A 20,682-nucleotide genomic window follows, 5' to 3' on the forward strand; every position below is an offset into this window, starting at 1 on the left:
GGATATTAAGTTCTACCAAGCATCACACCTCCATTTCTGGAGGTGCTTTACAGACACAGTTTCCAGCTAGGAAAATGTCAAGCAAGAAGATGAATTGGAACCTGAACAGCAGGACTTGCATAAGAAGACATGGGCTCCTCAAGTGGAAGAGGCAGATATCAGGACAGATGCCTTCAATTAGAAGGAATTAAAGATTTATGTTGTAAATAACTTGGGGAAAAAAAAAACAACAAAACCAACCCAGGAAAGAATAATCAGATTGTGTCTGTTCTGACATCTGTCAAGTGTTGAAGTGTCCAAAAGCAGGAACATTTGCATGGAAACAATCAAAGTCCTCATGAGTTCTTCTTGTGCCAGGGTCTGAAAACAGATGAAAAAGTTAATTGCATTTTTCTCCTCTTTCTTTGTTATGCCCATTAGGAACATTGCAGACAAGTGGAGGAGCAAGTAAAGAGAAAAGAAAAATGAACTGCCATTTTTGGGGAGAGGGCTGGGAGATAAGGAAAGGTGGACCGGAATTTTCTGTACATCAGATTGGGAATGGCCTTATTTACTAGGGAATTCTGTTCAGAAACCTGAGTTAATATGGCAACTTGTCTGTTTTGTGATTTTGTTCTACTGACTGTATTGAAAATAGATATTAAAGAACAATTGAAATGCAGAAAAATGTTAACAGAAGGCTACATTTTGCAATCACTTTGTTCAAGCTGGGCTTTCAAGGAAGTATAGAACAAATGAAGCATAGTTCCATTAATGTGTTAGTTGAGGTATTTTAAACTCCTCCTTCTGTGTAATAACAGGATTTGTGAGGAAAATGAGGTGCCCAAGTCCCACAGGTTCATTTACCAGGCCTGGCACTTAAGTGAGCTCCCGTTAGGGTTATTTTCTTCCTTAGACTCAGATAAAATCTCCTCCAAAGTTTGGCTTTCACTGGACTTTGGAGTTCTTGGCACTACTAACATCTTACCCACTTCACTGTGTGAGGAATCAAGATTTAGCCTTCAGCTCTGCCTACGCTCTTCACTTGAAGTTTCCTTTAAATGAGCTGCTCTTCCAAGCCACATAGGTACCTGGATTCAAGATAAAACATCTCAGTCATTAAATGGGTCCTTGCCTTGCTGCAATTCATGCAGTGTTGGGAATGGCTCAATTAGTTTTGAGTTTGCAAATGCATTGATTTTTCTGCTCCTTTTCCCTCTGCCAAGAAATGTACACTGGTAATGACAGCACCTATCTCTATAAGAAAATTCCACACACAGAAACAGGCTTCAGAAATGAATGGCTTTATTACAAATTCACAGAGTTCTATGGCTGCATTTGCTTTGATCATTGATTTGTGCACAGTGAAGAGTTGGAGGAGAGGAGAGGTGCATGCAACTCTCAGCTGAGCAGTAAGTGCCATATCTAATTGATTCTTTTGTGCCAAGTGGAAATTGAGTTTTTGTGGCTTAGAAAAAGGTGCCTATTTCTGGAGTTTGCTGCCATTAAAACACTCCTGTTTATGCTCATCATTGCTATTGCTATGTAGTATTGTCATTTACTTTTGCTGCTGATGTCTAAGCACACTGAATTAATGAACTTAAGTTTATAACCTTAATGCTTGTTTGTATAATTGGTTCTTGCTACATTGAACGTTTACCCTTATACCTCATGTCCTTTATGGCTGAACTCCACTCAAACACTTCACTGATGGAGGCTTATCCAGACCATGGAATTGCTCCATACACAACACAAGTCAGTCAGTGTTGGTTTCCTGTGGTACATATTAAGGACAATTATCCCAAACTTGGTTTGTCTTGAATAAGGACAGAAATATGATTATTTTTGTCAACAATAGCAGTCTAAGGGGTACAAAAATAGAAAAATTTTCTCTTTCTTTAACATTATGGGCAACTTCAGGATGCTACAAGACGTGCCTTTTGCTAACTTCCAGCTTCCTAGTCTCCGCTGATGATTTCTGAAAGGCTCTCAGAGCAGAGCTCACAGTGGAAAGCACACAATGGCTGTGTATTAAACACAGCTTTAATTTGGAAAGAAGTGTGGGATAGTTTATAGTTTAATTGGTTTGTGGCTTCATCTGTCTAGAGAAGGTAGGAAGAGGGGATATAAACCTTCCTCCGTTCTGCAGCTTGCCTGAGCCTCCGCTCCCAGCGAGAGACCAGGAGAGGGTGGGCAGCTCCCAGGGCTGGGTAACACCTTGGCTCAGCCCTCCCACGCACTGGGTCAAAATAGCTGAGCCAGCACCTGCGTGTGGGGAGGGAATAATTTAGTCCTGCTCCAGGCCAGCAGTAACTCACTACCCTTTCCCTCCCACGGGGAGTAGGTGCTGGTGATTCAGAGATGTGTCTCTGAGTCAGGTGGCCTCCTGGGGCTCTCGTGGGACGCTCGCTGCTGGTTTAGAGTGCGGAGATGCAGAAGAGAGGATCCTCAACAAAATATCGCTGGAAGGGGCTGATTGCATCCAGTCTGAGAAGAAGGTGCAAGGAGCTGCTTTGTTTTTTGGTTCATAGAATCACAGAATGGTATGGGTTGGAAGGGACCTTAAAGCCCATCCAGTCCCACGCCCTGCCCTGGGCAGGGACACCTTCCACTATCCCAGGTTGCTCCAAGCCATGTCGAGCCTGGCCTTTGACACTTCCAGGGGTGGGACAGCCACAGCTTCTCTGGGCAACCTGTGCTGGGGTCTCACCACCCTCACAATAAGCAATTTCTTCCTAATATCTAATCTAAACCTACTGTCTGCCAATTTGAAGCCATTCCCCCTAGTCCTGTCACTCCGGGCCCTTGTGAATAGCTCCTCTCCATCTTTCTTTCAGGCCCTCTCCAGGTACTGGAAAGCCACAATTAGGTCACTCCAAAGCCTTCTCTTTTCCAGGCTGAACATCTCAATTATCTCAGCTTTTCATCCTTCTAGACAGTATCCTATCCCTGAGGTGTTAAAGAATGGTTTAACATCCTGAAGCTGAAATTTATTTCCACTCTTTCCAACTGCTTGTTTTCTAAAGAATGTGCTATAATGTACAGGAATGTGATCAGAGTAAAGCCTGTGTGCCTGTAGAGATGTCATAAGTGTCTTCTTGTGCCTGCACTTCAAAAGGCAACACTTCCAAAGATAAAGGAGGAATCTGAAACAGTTGAGGTGGTAGAAATTTTCTGGCAAATGACTTTCCAAAGAAAATGATATTTCTTCACAAATCTGAAAATGCCCATCACTAAAAATGTCAGCTTAATGCAAATTAATGTGAAAAAGAATATTGGAAGTTTTCTCTGGTGCATCCCTGAAGGCTCTCCTGAAGGACTGTGATGTTGCCTTCACTGCCTGTCTGCTGGAGGGAAGGGAACATGCAAGATTTTTTCCCCAAGGCAGCAATTTCAGCCGTGCTTAGTTGGAGTTTGGGTCTGTTGGTTTTGTTTTTCCCTAGAAAAGGCAAGCAGATGGAACTATGTGTCTTTAGAGTTTGGAGTGATTTTCTTAAGTAACTTTTTTTTCCTTATGTATTCTGACCAACTAAGCACCCTGACCAAAAGAGAAAAGTCTGGTCAACAGCTTTGTTCTGATGGTGTTATGGGTTACACTGTTACCACCAGGCTTCCAAATTCTTTTTCCTAGTTCAGGCATATGAAGAAGTGCCAGGGTTGCAGTACTGCAGCAGGAGCTGCTGTGGGTGAAGAACTTGTTCCTCTGTGTGTTGCTTTCCGGTTGGGGTTGTTTCTTGACTCGATCTTTTCCTGAGATTTTTCCAAGACTGTGACATCCTCTGATCACTTCTGCTCCAAGACTAGCAAACACGCAGGAATAAGATGACATGTTTAGAATCCACCCAAAACCCCAAGAAATTTCTTCTTTCCCACTCATTGGGCCCCATTATTCACTGTCTGTTCCTAGACAGTCAGTGCTGTCTCTCTCAAAGGAGCAGTGTTACTATTTCTTGTAAACATATTACTTGTGAACACTTCATTAGCTAAAATGAAAGTGTGATCAAAGCCCTTCCTTAGGCAGGAGCAAAAACAAATGAAAGAACAGGAGAGATTCAAGATTTTGTTCTGTCTTAACGATAAGTGACTCATACTTGTATAAGGTAACTTTTATTCTGTTTTTTGCACTCATGCCATGACATACTCATGTCTTGTTCTCTCTGTAAGGCACCTGGGGTACTTGTGAAAAGGCTGTCATCAGTGCCTGGGAGAGACAAGTGCCACATGAAAAGCGACAGTGGAACTTTTCCTGCTCCACCAGTGTCGTTGCCTTGATTTTTTTTTTGGAGCTGTCTAGAGAATAAAAGCTGTAGCTCAGCTATTACGGCCATTCAAACAAAGCTGGCTATAAATATCTCTGCTGGCTCCGAGTAGAGTGTAGTTTTTCGATGGGAGTGTTTGCTCAATCGGTGCCTCCTGACCCTCCCCAAGCAGTCAAGGCTCTGCAGAGGAAGGGCTGCTCTCCAGAGAAACACTTTCCCCCAGATCTGGAAGTCTTGTGTCTCTTCCCAACACTCCTAAAAGCTTATGGTGAGAATTATGGTCACCCTCCTCTCCCAGTGTCTCAGAAAGAATGGTTTGCACGTCTGGAACAGAGGAACTGCGCTGTTGATTATTGCTGGTACAGGTGTGGGGTACCAGTGGTGGTCCCACATGTGGTTGTTGCAGGACTGCTGGTTTCCCTAGTGATTGTACAGGGGACCCATGCAGCCCCTTTCCAGATTATTTGGTGGATATTTCCAAATTTCCTTACCAAAGGAAATTATTTTTATCCTCTTAGGTTACCTGTGAACGAATCCTGTAATTCTGATCTTCAAATTCAGGTTGAACATCAGACTAAAACTTCATGGTAATGTAATTGTTTCATATGAGCTCATTCCACTTCATAAAAGGTGTGTTCTGATGCTCTGGAAATAATGTTATAGAACAGAAATACCTCAGAAACACTAATGCACTATTGCTAGAATTGTGTTATCTAAAAAATACTTGAAGTGCCTTTCTACTCTGCACTGTGTCCAGAATCAAAATGAGGAAAGAAAAATTTTTAAGATAAATTGGTTTGTGAAAAATTTATGTGCACTTTACTAGTGCAGACAGGATGTAATCTGCTTTGTATTGAATCTGCTTGAAAAAAAAAAAAAAAGCCACAATGATAATGAGATTTTTTAAAGGCACTTTTAAATTCATGCTGGCAAAAGACAAATAGTCATGACTTTTAATTTCTATAAACTTAACAGCTGGGGACAAAATAAAGCATTATTAACTAAAGGGGTGTAAGGAAGTTGCTTTTGCTTCAAGGACGAAGTAAGTTATTCTATTCTCAGTGTTATTCATCTCAGCTGTCTGTCTGATCTTTCTGCTGGTGCAGCCAGGCCAGTGAGTGGGTTTATTTATACTGCTTTTACTGTTAGCAGTGAGAGAAGAGGGGCTGTAGACATCTTCGGTGATGTCTGTATTCCTTGTCCTTGGTAATGCCTGTGAAAACACTGATTATGGAGGAACTGTGCTTTAGAGGCAAGTTGCTCTGCTGCTAAATGGGAGATTTCTTGTATTCAAAATATAAACTGTATTACCAAATAGTGAGGAGCTTCTTAACTTTATTGTTTGGAAAAATATTTTTCTCTTCTACCATGACAGCCATTAATGATAAAGCTGTTTGTCCTTGTCAGACTGAGTTCTTACATCAATTTTGATTGCATTAAGGACAATTTACTGTTATCAGAGGATAAATAACAATTACTTTTATTAATCACTGTATGTAATGTATTGCAATGAAGAATCAATCTGTTTGGTTTTGTTTTTCTTTTTTTCACTTTGATTGTAAATTTAGTGGTAATCCAAAGATTTCCACAGTTTCACTACTCTTATGTGCCTGCTCTTTCTTTTGCCTGTTGAATTCAATTCCACTTGTATTAGCAATTTATTTTTTTGCTGTGAATATCTTTGGTTGCCACTTGTAGACTCCTCCTGTATTTTCCTGGACTTCACCATGGAAGAAGTTGTAGAATATATTGTGTTAATATAAACCACAAGTTCATGTTTACATACTGAGGAGTTTCCCCTGAGTCCCCAGTCTTTACTAACTGATTTGTCATGGAGGTGAGGGGCACAACCTCTGTGTTTAGGAAATCAATAGCAGTTGCCATTTCCATTAAGGAGTCTTGGCTGAAGTTGTTCTGTCTTGCATATTACATTGCTGTCAGCATATGCTTTCACTTGCTCGTGGCCCAAAGCTAAAAGGGGGACAGAACGAAAAAGGTAGAGGTTTTTTTCCTCGAATAAGCATATCATGTCTGTAGAATTGGGAAGGACTGATCTGAAGATGGCTTGAGCAGAGAAGGAATACAGGAAAACCGGTGGAAATGTTAAAAGAGTGTACTTACACATGCTAAATCAAACCAGAACAGTAAAAATAAATAAATAAATAAATAAATAAATAAATAAATAAATAAATAAATATATATATATATATATATAGTTTGACCTAGTGTGGAAAAATGAGCAGAAGTGCCAAAAGTTCAGAAAGATTGATCCCTCTGCAGGGAAGGTTTCTTCGTGCACTATAAGGGTGACAAACTAATACCTCTCAATAGTTCTTGACTGCTGTGTGATGGCATTCTCAGGCACCTGAAAGAAGGACCAATCTTTGAAATAACTGTAGGTAGAGTAGCAGCAAGGAGTCATGTTTAAGAGAAAATGTATTTTTGCCATTGCCGAATTACAGCTTCTGCAAGAGCTTGCTTGGGCTAAAGCCCTTTATCTGTACCTGTTGCTGTTCTTTTTCAATACTTCTGACCATCAAGACATGTTTTGTTACCTTTGAAGTGCAGGAATGCATGAGTGCACCAGTGTGATGGTGTCATTACAAAATGAACTTGCATCCCTGTAAATTCTGCTGAGGAAGTGGACTGAGTCCAACCACAAATATGTCTGAAGTCAGCATGGAAAATTGCAAAACACATCTTTCATGATTTTGGATTTGCACTAACCATTTCCTCTAGGCAAGAGTGTCATTTAAAAGAGATTAAACTGCACATGACAAGGATAAACTCTCCTCCTCCTCCCAGGGTGCTACTCAGAGCTTACCTGCTTAATACCAGTGTTAGTACCTTTTTCTCTCACTGGACTAGAGAGATGCTCATGGGGGGTGCAGCATCAGCCCAAGACTGCAGGAATCTTGGCCATGGATTCCTGTCTACAGCATCCAACACCCACCTAATGGTAGGAAAAGATTTGTCTCCCAATGCAGTGCTAAATTCACAGCAGCCACAGTGGTGTGGAATTTGGCTTGAAGAAAATTCACCAGCCCAGCTTGGTTTTCAGCATCTTTCTGCCTGGAAGAGCCACTGTGCCATTGCTTGGTCTCAGGCATTCTCAGGTATAATCCAAATACTCTGCCTTTAAACACTGACCACCAGCAGAATGGTGCCAGTGCTGAATGCTGTACTCACAGATAGGAAAATCTGAGGGAAGATCCATTTCTATCAAAATTATTAAAGGGACATCTGATAGCACTGTTTCAGTTCAGGCTTATTAAATACTCTCCATTTTATCCTTCATTTTCCATTTTCGGGGATTTATAATTTCGCTATAAAAATTCATTCAACCTTGAATCTTGGCATCTATCGTTTCACTCCACAAGATATTTTTAAAGATACAAGAGCAGAAATATTCCTATTCTGGCAATGGCTTAAATGGATATTAACTTTCAATCCTGCTGCACAGCACATTGGAAAGTTGAAAAAACTGCTGAAAATTACTGCTATTAAAAAAAAAAAAAGCCTTTGCAGCAATATAGCTTGGATTATCCACTGAAATCTTGGTCTGTTGAACGGGATCTGGTACATTTTGAGGGTTGTTGTCCAGTTTCAGAGGGAGGTGCTGACATGCAGATCCCTCTGCAGTGTCCTTTGTGCAGGAGCTGGAGCCAAGTGCTCCTCCTTAGTGGGCCCAGGAAGGGCTTTACAGATAGGGGTGATACCCAAACACACCATGTCCTGAAAACAATGTGAACTGGGAATTTTAGAGAGTGGCCTTCAGCTTTGAGGGGTGGGAAGTCCTGTATCGCATGAATGCCTGGCAACTTTAATAGTTTGGCAGTGGGCACAGTGGCACTGAGACTGTGTGCCCTGGGGAATTATTGGGAAAAAACCTTTCTGTTTAGACTTGGAACAAATTCCTTAAGGTCGTTGTAGGATCTCAATCATCAGAGCTCGTGCTGGACAGGCTAAGCAAGGCATGTGTCAGTAATGTCTGATGTACAGAGGGAGAGGGAGAGTTGGACTCTTTCAGATGTCCTCCAGACCATTTCTCAAACATTTTTCACGATAAAATTTGCCCTATGCTTTGTCATTAGTGCTGCTTATGCCTCTCCCCATTCACCAGGCGAGCGCTTCGCAGGTGTCTTAAGTGGGCCCTTATTTCTTAGAGCAGAGAAAAAGTTTTTTGGTCTCAGTGGAGGTCTCCATTTTCCTGTCCTTTTTTCCTAACATATCTGAGCCTGGTGTCTTCTTGATTTCATTGGCATTTAAACCACTTGACATCTTTAGCCCTCAAGGATGCTCTGAGCTGTAAAGGCTCCTTGCTGAAACTGCTGTTCTGGAGTTAGAGGTGATGTACGATTGCTTGGCTGCTTCATGCACTACAGAAATCAAGCAGCATGTAGCTTCTCCCATTAAAAATTAACACTCTGCAGTAGGCAGTAAAGACCTTCAGTGTTTTGTTGTTAAGGAGCAAATAATGGGAAAAAAACACCTTTTTGTTAAAGTAGGAGTGATGCTTCAAACTAAGAGCTGTCTCCTGTTAGGTAGCTATCTCCTCCTTGGAACTGGTGACTGGAGAATGATTTCTGGGAACGTGTGGCCATGCATGTGGTTTGCTTGGATGTTGTTCCACAGTTCATATCCATACTGCTTTTACCTGCTGTGGCCAATGTATGCAATGTGTTAAGAGATGGATAAGTACCTGTTAGAGCTGATAGTATTTGGATATCCTTTCATATACTTTGTGTTCATGTAAAGCTTCACAAGGCTGCAGATGGCTAATTAGAAAAGAGGCCTGTGGGAAATTTGGCATAGAGTATATTTGTTAATGCAAATAACAATAATTCATGTGGGAAGGAGTGAAAGGATCATTTAAATGGAGCACTGATTCCAAAACTTCCCAGACATCTGTGAATATCCTGGGTTAAGGGGCTAAGGTCGTGCTGGGGGATTTGGTATCTGTTTGGGGTTATATGAAGGTGAACTGTCCATGTTCACATCTACTTTGCACACTCAGCCTGCACAGGGGGATTTTCCTGGTGCGTGGGGTTCTGTTGCCCTGCTGTAGCTGTCTCAAGCTGTTCTTCACTCTGCCAAGCAGCGATGACTTGAAGCCTGGGAAATGTCCGCAGAGTGGGATGCAGTGATCGGAGCAGACTGGTGGAAAGCAGGCACGTTTCCTCTGTCTGCCTCAAACTGCATAATGGTTTTGGCAAGGACCACAGCGAAAGAGATGAGAGGGGGCATTCTGTCCAGCCAACTGTCACTGCTCACGTCCACCTCCCCTCTGCCTCCCTGGTACAGCATCTCTCGTTCTGTGGCACCATCTAAATGCTAAATAGCAGGGCTGTTGTGTGCCTGCAATTATGCAGCACCCTTTTGTTCCACTCTCTGCAGTTATCAGATGAGAAAGAAAAGTAGTTATTAAGTAATCGAAGATTTAGGAGAGCTCTGAAGCGCTGTCATGCAAATAAGAGGTAAAAATATGATGTTATAAGAATGAAGCATTTGTCTTGAGAAGGTCTCTAGAGTAATAGAAAATGAAGGCTATCTATTGAACAGCATTGCAGCAGAGGGGTCCTTCAGCTCATCTGGCATGTGACAGGATATAAAAGCTGGTGCTCACAGTCTCTGTCTAATTGGGAGTAATTGCAGTAAATGAGAGGTGTAACAAGACCAGTTAGGTAAATTCTGTTAATGAGGAACACGTATTAACACTGATACGATGATTGCTGGGTATTGGTGCACAGTTGCTAGTTTTAATTTTAATTTCACATAGAAATGGTCTGTTGTCATCTACCCAGTTGTCCAGCTCAGTGCAAAGATTTAGCTAAGACACCTGAATTCAGGCTCCCCTGGCTGCTTTACCCACATTTCTCTGTGCTTCTCTGTAAATTCTGTCCATAGCCTCCAACACATCCTTTGTGGAAAGAAAAGAGCAATGTCACTTTGAGGCAGATCCACAGGGTTTAGACCAACTTTCCATTTCCTCAGTTAATTACCAACATAATCTCTAGATAATCTCTTCTCAAGTCTATGAAGATTGGCTGCCTTTGAATTCAGAGGACACTTGGTCTTTTGGATCGTAGCCATAGATTAAACTTCTTCAAAGTGGAGATAGCTGTACTTTCCTGCTGTTGATTGAAACATGCCACTGAACACTTCTGAAGCTGGATAACCCCTCCAGAAACACAAACAATTCCTGGCACCCCATGTCCTCCCAGCTCAGAGGTGCCAAATCCCATTATAACTCATTTCTGTGCAGACAGTCAATCATAGCCTTGTTGTTCAGTGTGTAAGAGAATTTTCCAGTGTTACTGGGAATATTTTATCAATAAGAAATCTCACAATATGAAAGAGCTGTTTGCACCAAATTTGCAAAATCATGTCTGTAACTGTGGTGTTATATGTTGTTGTCGCATCAACAGGGGAATTTTCTGCCTATGTTTTCTAAATTGTCCTCATCCTGACTGAGTTCTTACATCTCCCATGAAAGGAGAGATCTCCCATCTGCAGGAGATGTGTCCCTGTGGCTCACACTCCTCTGCTATCCTCAGTCCCAGGAATATTGGCTCTGCAGAGCACATCCCTACAGAAACCTTGTAAGGTTTCTCTGATCTGACCACTGGGAACTTTGCAGAGGATCAGAAACCTTTCAGAGGAAAATTAAACAACAAGTGGTAAAACTTACTTAAATGAACAGATTTCCCTTATCCTGCATGCTTTCCTTCTGTATCACCCACGTCTTTACATGAACCTCTCCAATTTTGTGCAGGTATAGCTAAGGAGCCATTTTCCCCACTCTGTACCTGGCAGGGAGTGCAGGATCCTCTTTGTCTCTTAGGAACCACATCAAATGTTCGGGCTCATGCCAGGCTGTGCCTCAGTAGCCTCTAAGACCCTTCCTGGCCCTGTTCTTGTGGCTCTGCACTTCTGATGGGCTCCCTGAAAAATGCTGAGGACTGAGAGCATGAATCCATTTTGTGTTCACTACCAAGTGCTTAATGTATGTTTCCCTGTAGGGCATAAATCTAAATTATTTTTTTCTTTTTAATTTGTCTTACACTTCTAAACTCTTTCCCATCAAACAGAAAAGCACATACCTGCCTAGTTGTGTTAGTGGGGTTTGTCTTTGTCTAGTTTTAAGATCATGTCTCCAGCAGCGAGTCTGTAACTTAGTTTGCTGATGTTTGTTTACAAACTAAACTCTGCCCATATCTGAATGAAACGCAATAAATGTCTGTTTGGTTTCAACACCAATATGACCCATCGTTCAGATATCCATACAATAATTTCCCATGAGCTCAAAAGAAATCATTCCACCTCCCAGTGGACATCCAGCACCATTTTCTATTGTATTTGAATTTTCTTTGCTTGTGATATTGCATTTCTCCCCCTCCCCAGACACATATAGTCATTCCAGTTTCTGGTAATAAGTTTTTGATCAGGTTTTCTTTGTACTCTTCAGCTTTTGAAAGCTCACCATTGGGGTAAATTTCCCTTTCATCTTCATGTAGCCTTCTCCTCCCCTTTTTCTCTGAAAACAACTGAAATTGGTAAGGAAGAAAGCTGCAGTGCAAAGACAATTTGCTTGTTTAGTTTGAAATTGTAGATCTCCTTTTACAAAAATTCTCTCTACAGTGAAGGAAAAAAAAACCAAACAAACAAAACTCCAACAGTTATTTTTATCTTTTGACATTAAGATCTGAAATTTCTACTTAAGAAGAAAAAGACAACTCTTGTTCACTAACTGTATGATTTTTTACAAATGTCAGGCTTAGTATTGAATGAATGAGTGCATGCAAATATAACTGCAGACTTAAATATGTGCCATAAAGGCATCTGAGATGATGGAATTAGGGTTGACACCCTTTGGGTGGAGCGAATGGTGCAAGATTCATTTCTGCCCTACCTAGGCCTGATATTTTGAACACTATCTGCAAAATACAACAGCTGAAGAGTTTGCTAATCAAATTCTGCTCTCTGCCAAAGTACTAAAGATGTCACTTTGGCTCAAATGTTATAACTCTGTGAGATGTAGAGAAGTGGGCAAAAAATAGCTTTCAGAGAATGGCACTGATTTTGATTTAAGGTAGGAAACTCAGACTTGGCTTTCTATAATGGAATGAATAGAAAATGGACTTAAATGCAGCCTCTGAAGCCACTGAACAGCCAGCAGTGTGTGTTATTGTTTGGTTCCACACCCATCATGACAAGCACCGGAGTGGTGGGGCAGTTATGGAAGGGATGCACTGGTTGCACTGGGCAGGAATCTTTTTCCCTTGCCCCTGCCCCTTAATTTATCCCATTGCTCTTGTCACCGTGTTCAGCCAGGTGAATGGAGGACAGGGAATCATAGAATCCTGGAGTGGTTTGTGTTGAAAGGGACCTTAAAGACCATCCAGACCATTTCCTCTGCCATGAGCAGGGTCAGGCTGCTCAAAGCCCTCTAACCTGGCTTCAGACACTCCCTGGGAGGGGGAATCCTCCATAACACACATCCTTCTGCCTGTTGGGTTTGGCTCAGGGTGGGTAGGGTGTGATTCCAGAGGTCTCTCTCTCACAGTCACTGGTATTCCTCAACCTCCTCACCTCCTCCTGCAGCTCTGGCACTAAGGGGAGGATTTCCTCTACCAGGAGAACTGTGCCCGCTGCTGCTGGATGGAGCTGGAGCTGGAGCAGGGCACAGCCTGCAGCTGGCTCTGGGTGGGCAGTGTGTTCCCTGGATGGAGCTGGAGCTGGAGCAGGGCACAGCCTGCAGCTGGCTCTGGGTGGGCAGTGTGTTCCCTGGATGGAGCTGGAGCTGGAGCAGGGCACAGCCTGCAGCTGGCTCTGGGTGGGCAGTGTGTTCCCTGGATGGAGCTGGAGCTGGAGCAGGGCACAGCCTGCAGCTGGCTCTGGGTGGGCAGTGTGTTCCCTGGATGGAGCTGGAGCTGGAGCAGGGCACAGCCTGCAGCTGGCTCTGGGTGGGCAGTGTGTTCCCTGGATGGAGCTGGAGCTGGAGCAGGGCACAGCCTGCAGCTGGCTCTGGGTGGGCAGTGTGTTCCCCTGAGCTCTGCCCGAGCAGCTCTGCCAGCCATGGTGGGTGCAGCACTCAGAATCCGTGGCTTTGTGCCAGGTGGGTACCAAAGCTCCTGGTCAAGCTGGCAGGGCTCCAGTGCCCTTCTGTGCCATCTGCCCTGGTGACAGCATTCCTGGTCACCAAGTGGCTTCCCAGGGGCTTCTTTTGTAGGTGTGGGAGGGTTTGGCTGCCGCCGATCCTGGTCCCACCCAGGTCCTGCCAGCATCTGTCACACGAGTTGCAGGTGCCCGCTGCCTCTCTCGGCCCTCCTGGAGGTTCTCCCACTTTGGGAAAGCCCCCTGCACACCCCACTAGAGCACTCTGCTGGGAATTGTGCCAGCACCAGGGCTGCTTTCCTCAGCAGCAGCATTCCAGCACAAAATGGACAGAAAAGCCCTAAACATTTACCCTTGGTCTGTGTCCCCTCTTCCCTGCCACTGCCGTGGAGTGATCTGCAGGCTGGGAGAATCCCTGTGAAACTGTTACAGTGGCACAGGGCTATATTTGCTCTCTTTTTCTGCCATGCTCTTTATTCTGCCAGGGCTATGAACAGCATCCGAAAATCCTGTGAGCCAGACCTGTTGTATTAAGGACTGGTCTTTCTGTGTCCAGAAAGAGTAAAGGTTGCAGCACAGGAATGGCTTTTGGCTCAGCTCAGGAGATGAGCTCTGCTGGCACCAGTGCAGCCCCACCAAATGCCACCAGATAAGGCCCTAATCTGGAGTCAGGTGTAAAGCCAGATGTTTCAGGCAGGAATGTCAGCTGCCTTTTGTTTTCCAAAATGAGGGCTGTGAGAAATCTTAAGGTTGCAATCTCATAAGAGTGATGTGAGTGGATTTAGTGAGATTTTGGGAAGCAGTGAGCGCATATGAAGATCTAAAAAAATAATTCATAATTTCTTGTGCTGAGCTCGTTGACTGTAAAACCTCCCTGCTCTTATCTGCTTTGTTATACAAATCACAGTCTAAAATAGAAAGTATGTTTTTCCTCTACGTCTGTGTGCATGTACACCAAACACTTTAAAAACCATTACCTTCATTTGGGGTAAATAATTTCTGAATTTCCAGACCAAATGGGATCAGATCCTGTAAAATTATAAGGTGAGCGAGATCCCCGCTGATGTAAACTGGTATAGTCTCAATGAAACCAAAAGAGTGGTTCAGACCACAACCAACCAAAAATGAAGCATAAGAAAACTTCAGAAAGAAACTGTTTATTGCTTTTTGTATATATATTGTGGCAGGATATTTTCAGGCAGTAAAAATAAGCAGCTCCCAAAATTGTTAAAAATATAGAAAAGACTTGGGCACTACTAAAAGGTGTTATTTTTTTTACTGAATGTGGTTTATTACTTGCATAATTGGCACAAAATAGAAAGCAGTTCACAGAAATGGTATTGTTTGTACTTCTGTAATTAAGATTGTATCAGTATTTCAAGGGCATAATAGCCAGCTAGAAAAATGCATGCAATTGCAGCATTAATTCCTCAGGAAGTAGATCTTTTGCCAGTTTTTGTGGGGAAAACACTGCTTTGGTCAGTGACCAGGTAGAGGAGTCCAAAGAAAATCGTTCTGGGTTCCAGCATGGCATCAGCTGTTCTGCATTCCTCACATAATTAAAGCCTAATGTGGAAGCGACTCCTTAACGGACTTAGAAGCAGAAATGCAAATATTAGACTGACTTAGTATGTTCCACTTTTGCAATTTATTAATTACTGTAAATATGCAAAGGTATGCAATTAAAAGAGCAAATGAGTATTTCTAATTAGGATGGAATGGTAGCACATTTCATCGAAGTAGGGCACAGTGTGCTACTTAGCTCTGTGTATGTTTTTGCCAATTAGTCAACACGGAATTCTCATCTGAACAATTGAGCCTTATGTAACTGGCAAACGAGCACTGGAGCACCAAAGTCCAAAAACAACATTTATATTACCCTGTAACACAACGGGGTACTTTTGGCCTTCTTTACATCTGGGGAAAGGGATATAACTCACTGGCAAAACCTGAGCCTGCCTGCCTGTGGGAATGTGGCTTTTTCCGGGCTGCCTGAGCTGGCAGGGTTGCCCTGCTCAGTCACACGAGCTGTGCCCTGGCACTGGGACACCGGCTCCCCCAGCAGCCCGGGGCAGAGCTGCTTCCTGCCCCTCTCATCTGTTCACCTGCATGTGTCATTTGGCAAGTGGCAAGTGGTCCCCAGCACGTGTCCTTGTGACACTGAGGGTTGGATCCTGGCATTGCTGGCAGTCCCAGCAGCGTGCTACAGCCAGGATATCCTTGGTGGCAGAACATCATACAGACATGTCACCAGCACTTTCCTAGAAAGCATTTAGAAATGGGCCTGAGCTGGAATTTCAATGGAAATATAACTCTAGGCTAAAATGATTTAGATCTGATCTCCTCCATAGAGCTGCGTTTTTGTGGATGCACATGTGGGAGAGGGGTAATTCCACAGGATGCCATGTGTGGGATGTGCCAGGGCTGTATGGCCACTTGGACCGTGGCAAATGACCTGCTGGCAGGCTGGGGCAGCTGAGCACTGTGCTGGGTACAGCCCTCAGACACAGATACCAAATCCATCTGCTGAACCTCATGTAATGGGGGAGCAAGCCAATTTTCTGTGCAGTCAGGAATATCCCAGCGAGTACTCCCCATTTTAGATGAGGGAGCACTCGGAGCAGGTGGAATTCTTTGTAATTGCTATGCAATGCTCAGGCCCATGGGAAGATTTGTGCTTGCTGATTTAGAAAATTTGGAAATTTTAAGACTAGTTCTCTTCCTTTCTTTCCTTAGGTGAGAGAAATAGGATAAGAAGGGGAAGAAGTTCTGTTCTTGACTAATGTCTTTCCATACATTTCCTGTATGGAAAAGGATGCTACCAGTATGAATTGGAGCCACCAATGTATCAGTTATGACATCATTTTGTACTGATGTGGGGTTGGCAGGAGGAAGAGTTTAGTCTGCTTGTCATGAGGAGCTAAAAATCTGAAACTGCTTTGGAAAGCCCTTGAAGAGGCAATGGAGCACAGGAAGGATGAGGAGAGGAGGGGTAGAGTGCACAGCAAAGATCCCCAACTAGAGGGCTCACAGGAGCTGCTCGGAACAAAAAGGTGCCTCTGGTTCTATAGTGGTCTGATGGGTTTGGGCTGTTCTTCCCTTGCTTTTGGATAAAGTTTCCTTGAATTTAGAACCTATGATGTGGAATCACTGACTTTAGGGGCTTCATTTGGGGAAAGGAAAAGCCATTTTTCCTTTGTATAGTAATTCAAATAAACTTAGATTTAGGCTGTACTTAAAGAGCTGACTGACAGTTTCTGTGACAGATGAAAACGAACATTCTGGGATTGCAGAATAAAATAATATAATTCAGACTGTAGCAGGCAGCCTCCTGCCCTGAGCCCTGACCCCTCAACAGATATTCTTCCCATAACCTCCTGAAATATTCCCAGAGCCTCTTTCATGGTGAAAGGTAACTTGCTTAGTGCTTCTCCTATGCTCAGAAGGCACTGGCCTGTAGCTATAAATAATTACTGACTACTCACACTGCCTTGCACAAAGTTCAGGTTTGAACTTTCATTCAGATACCTCTGTGCCTGTTCCTGCTTGCTGTACCTGGGAAAAGTTGTATTTTTTACATCCAGCCCATTTGCTCCAAGTTTCAGTCATCCTGTCATCTGGTTGAGATGCTCAGACAAGGGATTAAGTTCCAGGCTTTTTTGGTAATTTGGGCTTTTTTTTCCATCTTGCTTCTTTTCCTGAGGATAGTTACTTAAACCTTGATTTTTTTTCTAAAAGAAAGGAGTCAGTCACCTACCTCCAGGTCATCAGGGTGTGAGTGTTTAACTCCCTTGTGCTCCATGGTGAAACACAACCAAAGGACTGAGGTCTGCCTTGCAACTGCCTTCCACAGCTTTCCTCAGGAATTGGGGACGTCCCTGGCACCTAGGTGAGGCAGAGATGGGGAACATCTACAGGTCTCTTTACAGGAAAATCCTCCAAGTCCTGGCAGCTGCCCCAAAGTGGAACATTCCCTCTCACACGACCTTTGCTGGAAGTCACACCTGTGGTGGCCCAGCCATGAGGGATCCTCTCTGCTGGGCTCACTGGAGGAAGGTCCCTCCTGGCTGGGCTCCATCGAGGCCACTCACTGATGGCAAAGAAAACCCCAACTGTTGCACGTGTAAAAGCTTCACACAAGCCCATGGGGCTGCACCTCTCTTTCCTTTTCAAAGAATAATTATATTTGGTAATAAACAACAAATGTCTTTTGCATCGTGGCTGAGTGTGATGCCTCGAGCTGCGTGCTCCCAGATTTTGCTTCAGTGGAATGAGCCATCTTCCCCAGCTTTCAACAACCCTCAAGGAGTTTTGCATCAGGTTCTTTGATGCTGTTTTTTGCCAGACCTCCTGCCAAAGTGCTGTACATCACTCAGGCTCACCAGATGCTGAGCTTCATATTTTGAGTGAGGGTAGCTTTGCTGATGTATGGAAGGTGTTTAGTCCTTTCATTTGACCTTAGCTTTAGCTTGCTCATATTTGTCACTGGAGAGAAAGGTGATTAGGAAGATCTATGGCCCTCAGTACTGATTGCAGACAGCAGATATGCAGCACTGTCAGAGTGGGCAATTGCTGATAGAACTGCTTTAAGTTCAGCACACTTTGGATCTCAGGCTCACATCTCGGTCTGCTCTGTTTGAATATCTCCTAGCACAATTTCAATATTTACTTCCTGCAGAATAGAGAACATCTGGGATTTACATGGCTGCTCACAGGAGTAAAGAAAAAAAAGAGAAGTGTTTCTGGGGCTTTGCCTAAAAAACCTTCAACTTTCTGAGCAAAGCTAAATGGTATTTGGCAGTTCTGTAGTAGAAAATTAGAGAGAAAACGGTATAAAGACTCCTGTTAATACCAAAAGAACTTGCATTCTGCAGAATTTGGCATAGCAACAACCTGCATTCCCTGAACTTCCCCAATGTATTTGAAAATAATGAAGTGAGAACAAATTGGGTTTGTGGAGTACATTATATGTGACACAAGACTTGCTTGTGTGTGTCTGAGATAAATGTGCGTGTGCCTGTGTGTAAGGGGGGTAATTGTTATCTCTGAGTGGTGTGAGATCCCCTCCCTCCCCAAATTCACATCACCACTGGATGCTGTGAATAACAAAATCCTGGGTACTGCCATTTCTACCTCTAGACTCAGTTTCCATGTAAAGAGGTTAATGCTAGCTAAGACCGAAATGATCTTCTCTTCCTGCTACTTTTGAGGCATTTGGGAATATTTTTATATCCTTTTTGCTTTTAATTGCCATTGTCCCTGCTTCATCCTCTCCCTTGTTGCCACTTAGTCCTTGCTGAACTGAGGAAATGGCTTTTACATGATGTTCTGTAACTATTGAGATCTTTGATTATAAAAGGTACCTGCTGTTTCTGCTGCTTTCTGTAACTGTAATTTACTCAGGAAAGGAATGGTGAAGGCTGCATTGAGGGGGTGGCCGGAGCCTTAGGAAAGCCACCAACATGAAAATGCTGCTCTCCTTTGCACTGGGGGAGGCTCTGTGTCTCAGTCCCCCTCAGAGGGGGCTATTTTGGTCAACAAAATAAGGCTTCCCTACAGTGTCAGGGCTTTGTCATCCCAGAGGAAGTTAGCTGGATTTCAGGACAGCACAGTACCTTCCTGTACCTTTGATGCTGTGATAATTTATGCTCTATTGACAGCCTGCATCTGAGCTGACACTTCACACTCAGTACAGTAAGAGCCTAATGTGCTGCAGTAATACCACAGCACTTCCACTGCTGCACTGCCATTCTTCATTCCATGAATCCTGAGTCCTTACCTAGCTCAGGAGGTTATTAGCATTGGGCTATGCCTGAGCCAGATAATCTGTGTGAGGTAAAGCTGCTCAATGCAAGAGTTCTTGCAAAGTCACAGCACACTGCTGCTAACGTGGAACTGCTGCTATTATGAATTTGCAAATCCTCCTACCTATCCCTGCTCCTGTGTGCATACTTCCAGTACCCCATGTCAGATTTTTTTCTCCTTATTTTCCTTTTCAATCCTATAAATTTTTCAAAGTGAATATTTTATACAACTACATGGTAATATTTATATCCAGAATTCCTGTGTGTCTTACTGATACGTGTCAAGGTCAGGGCACTGCAGGTAGGCAGTAAGTCAAACTAACCATTTAAATGTCGACAATATGGTTTATGCTCTGTATATTTATTGCTAAATGATAAAGCAGGCCCTGGACTTCATGAAATATTTGGATTTACTTTGCATGTCTGGAAAGTCAGTCATGTATGAAAGTGCTGGGTGTACTGCATGTGCACAGAGCATCTGTGTTGTACATACACATTAGGAGTGATGCCTCCCAGGGGCATCTGTGTGTATGCAAAATATGCACAGGGTAATGGTTGCTGAGCAGGATGCTTACGCTTGGTCTTCCAGGAAATCTTGCTTGGAGCGTATTTTGTGTGGCTCCATAGCAGTGGGGATTCCCCTATGCCAGCCCATTCTTTCAGAGTGGTCTTTCCTGAAGGAAAACCAGCCCCATTTGAAAGTGGACTGGTCACCAGGAGGTGATGAAATGTTCATTGCTGGGGGGAAAGGAAAGCCTCTGACATTTCTGTAATCGCCTCGCTGCTGTGTCACATATTGCAGCAGTCATTCTGCATGTGTGGGTACCCATCGCAGAGAGCGACGGTGTCATTAATCTCAGAGGAACATCAAAAGTCTGAACTGTTTCTAAGCACTGGTATAAATCAGTTAAGTGTTGTCCCTTCCACATAGTCATCTGCTCTGCTTTCCTAATAACTCTGATACATCCTTTCTCTTTTTTTTGACACATTTCTCCTTAAGCATAGTGGTAAGATGTACGTCCCGACATGAATCACGGTTTGTGCAGACTTCCATTCTTGGATTTTAACATCAGTTTTACCTTAGGATATTTACAGGGTGTCACTGTGCCTACTCAAGGTATATTATTTCCATATCATTTTTGTGTGAATGTGGTGGTATTTATTCATACACAAATAAAGCAAATAAAGCACATAGCCAGTGCATATTTTATTACTAATGTAGCATTTACAGCACTTTATTATTAACATAAAAAAATGGTACGCATATAAAAAGCAAATGTTACAGCATAAATCATCCTAAATGTTCAGCCAGCATGACCATCTCACATAATATTTCCATTTATCAATCAATATGTCAACATGCCTTGATGCTTCAGATGTAAATTATCATCTAAGGTGTCTTTAACTCCTCAAAATGTCATCTGCTGAACTGAGCTCATTCAAGTTCACCTTTTAGCTTTTTCCCTGAGATACTCACTGTCCATCAAACAAGTGAAGGAGGCCTGAGGTTAATGAATCTTAAT

At 43.2% G+C, this 20,682-nt stretch overlaps 1 protein-coding gene across 12 annotated transcripts in view; it reads left to right on the forward strand.

Moving 5' to 3' along the window:
- TAFA1 (TAFA chemokine like family member 1) overlaps positions 1–20,682 on the forward strand; it is a 219,923-nt gene that overhangs the window by 70,311 nt on the left and 128,930 nt on the right. For 4 of the 12 annotated variants that reach the window (XR_011154701.1, XR_011154706.1, XR_011154713.1 and 1 more), the window contains one exon: positions 421–1,295. The exons of the other annotated variants lie outside the window; for them this stretch is intronic. The gene's annotated coding sequence lies outside the window, so the exon portion shown is untranslated. Of the gene's footprint in view, positions 1–420; positions 1,296–20,682 lie in introns of those variants that run through there. 12 annotated transcript variants of the gene reach the window in all.

This window comes from Aphelocoma coerulescens, chromosome 12 (assembly GCF_041296385.1).
Source record: "Aphelocoma coerulescens isolate FSJ_1873_10779 chromosome 12, UR_Acoe_1.0, whole genome shotgun sequence".
In the NCBI taxonomy this organism is placed as follows: domain Eukaryota; kingdom Metazoa; phylum Chordata; class Aves; order Passeriformes; family Corvidae; genus Aphelocoma; species Aphelocoma coerulescens.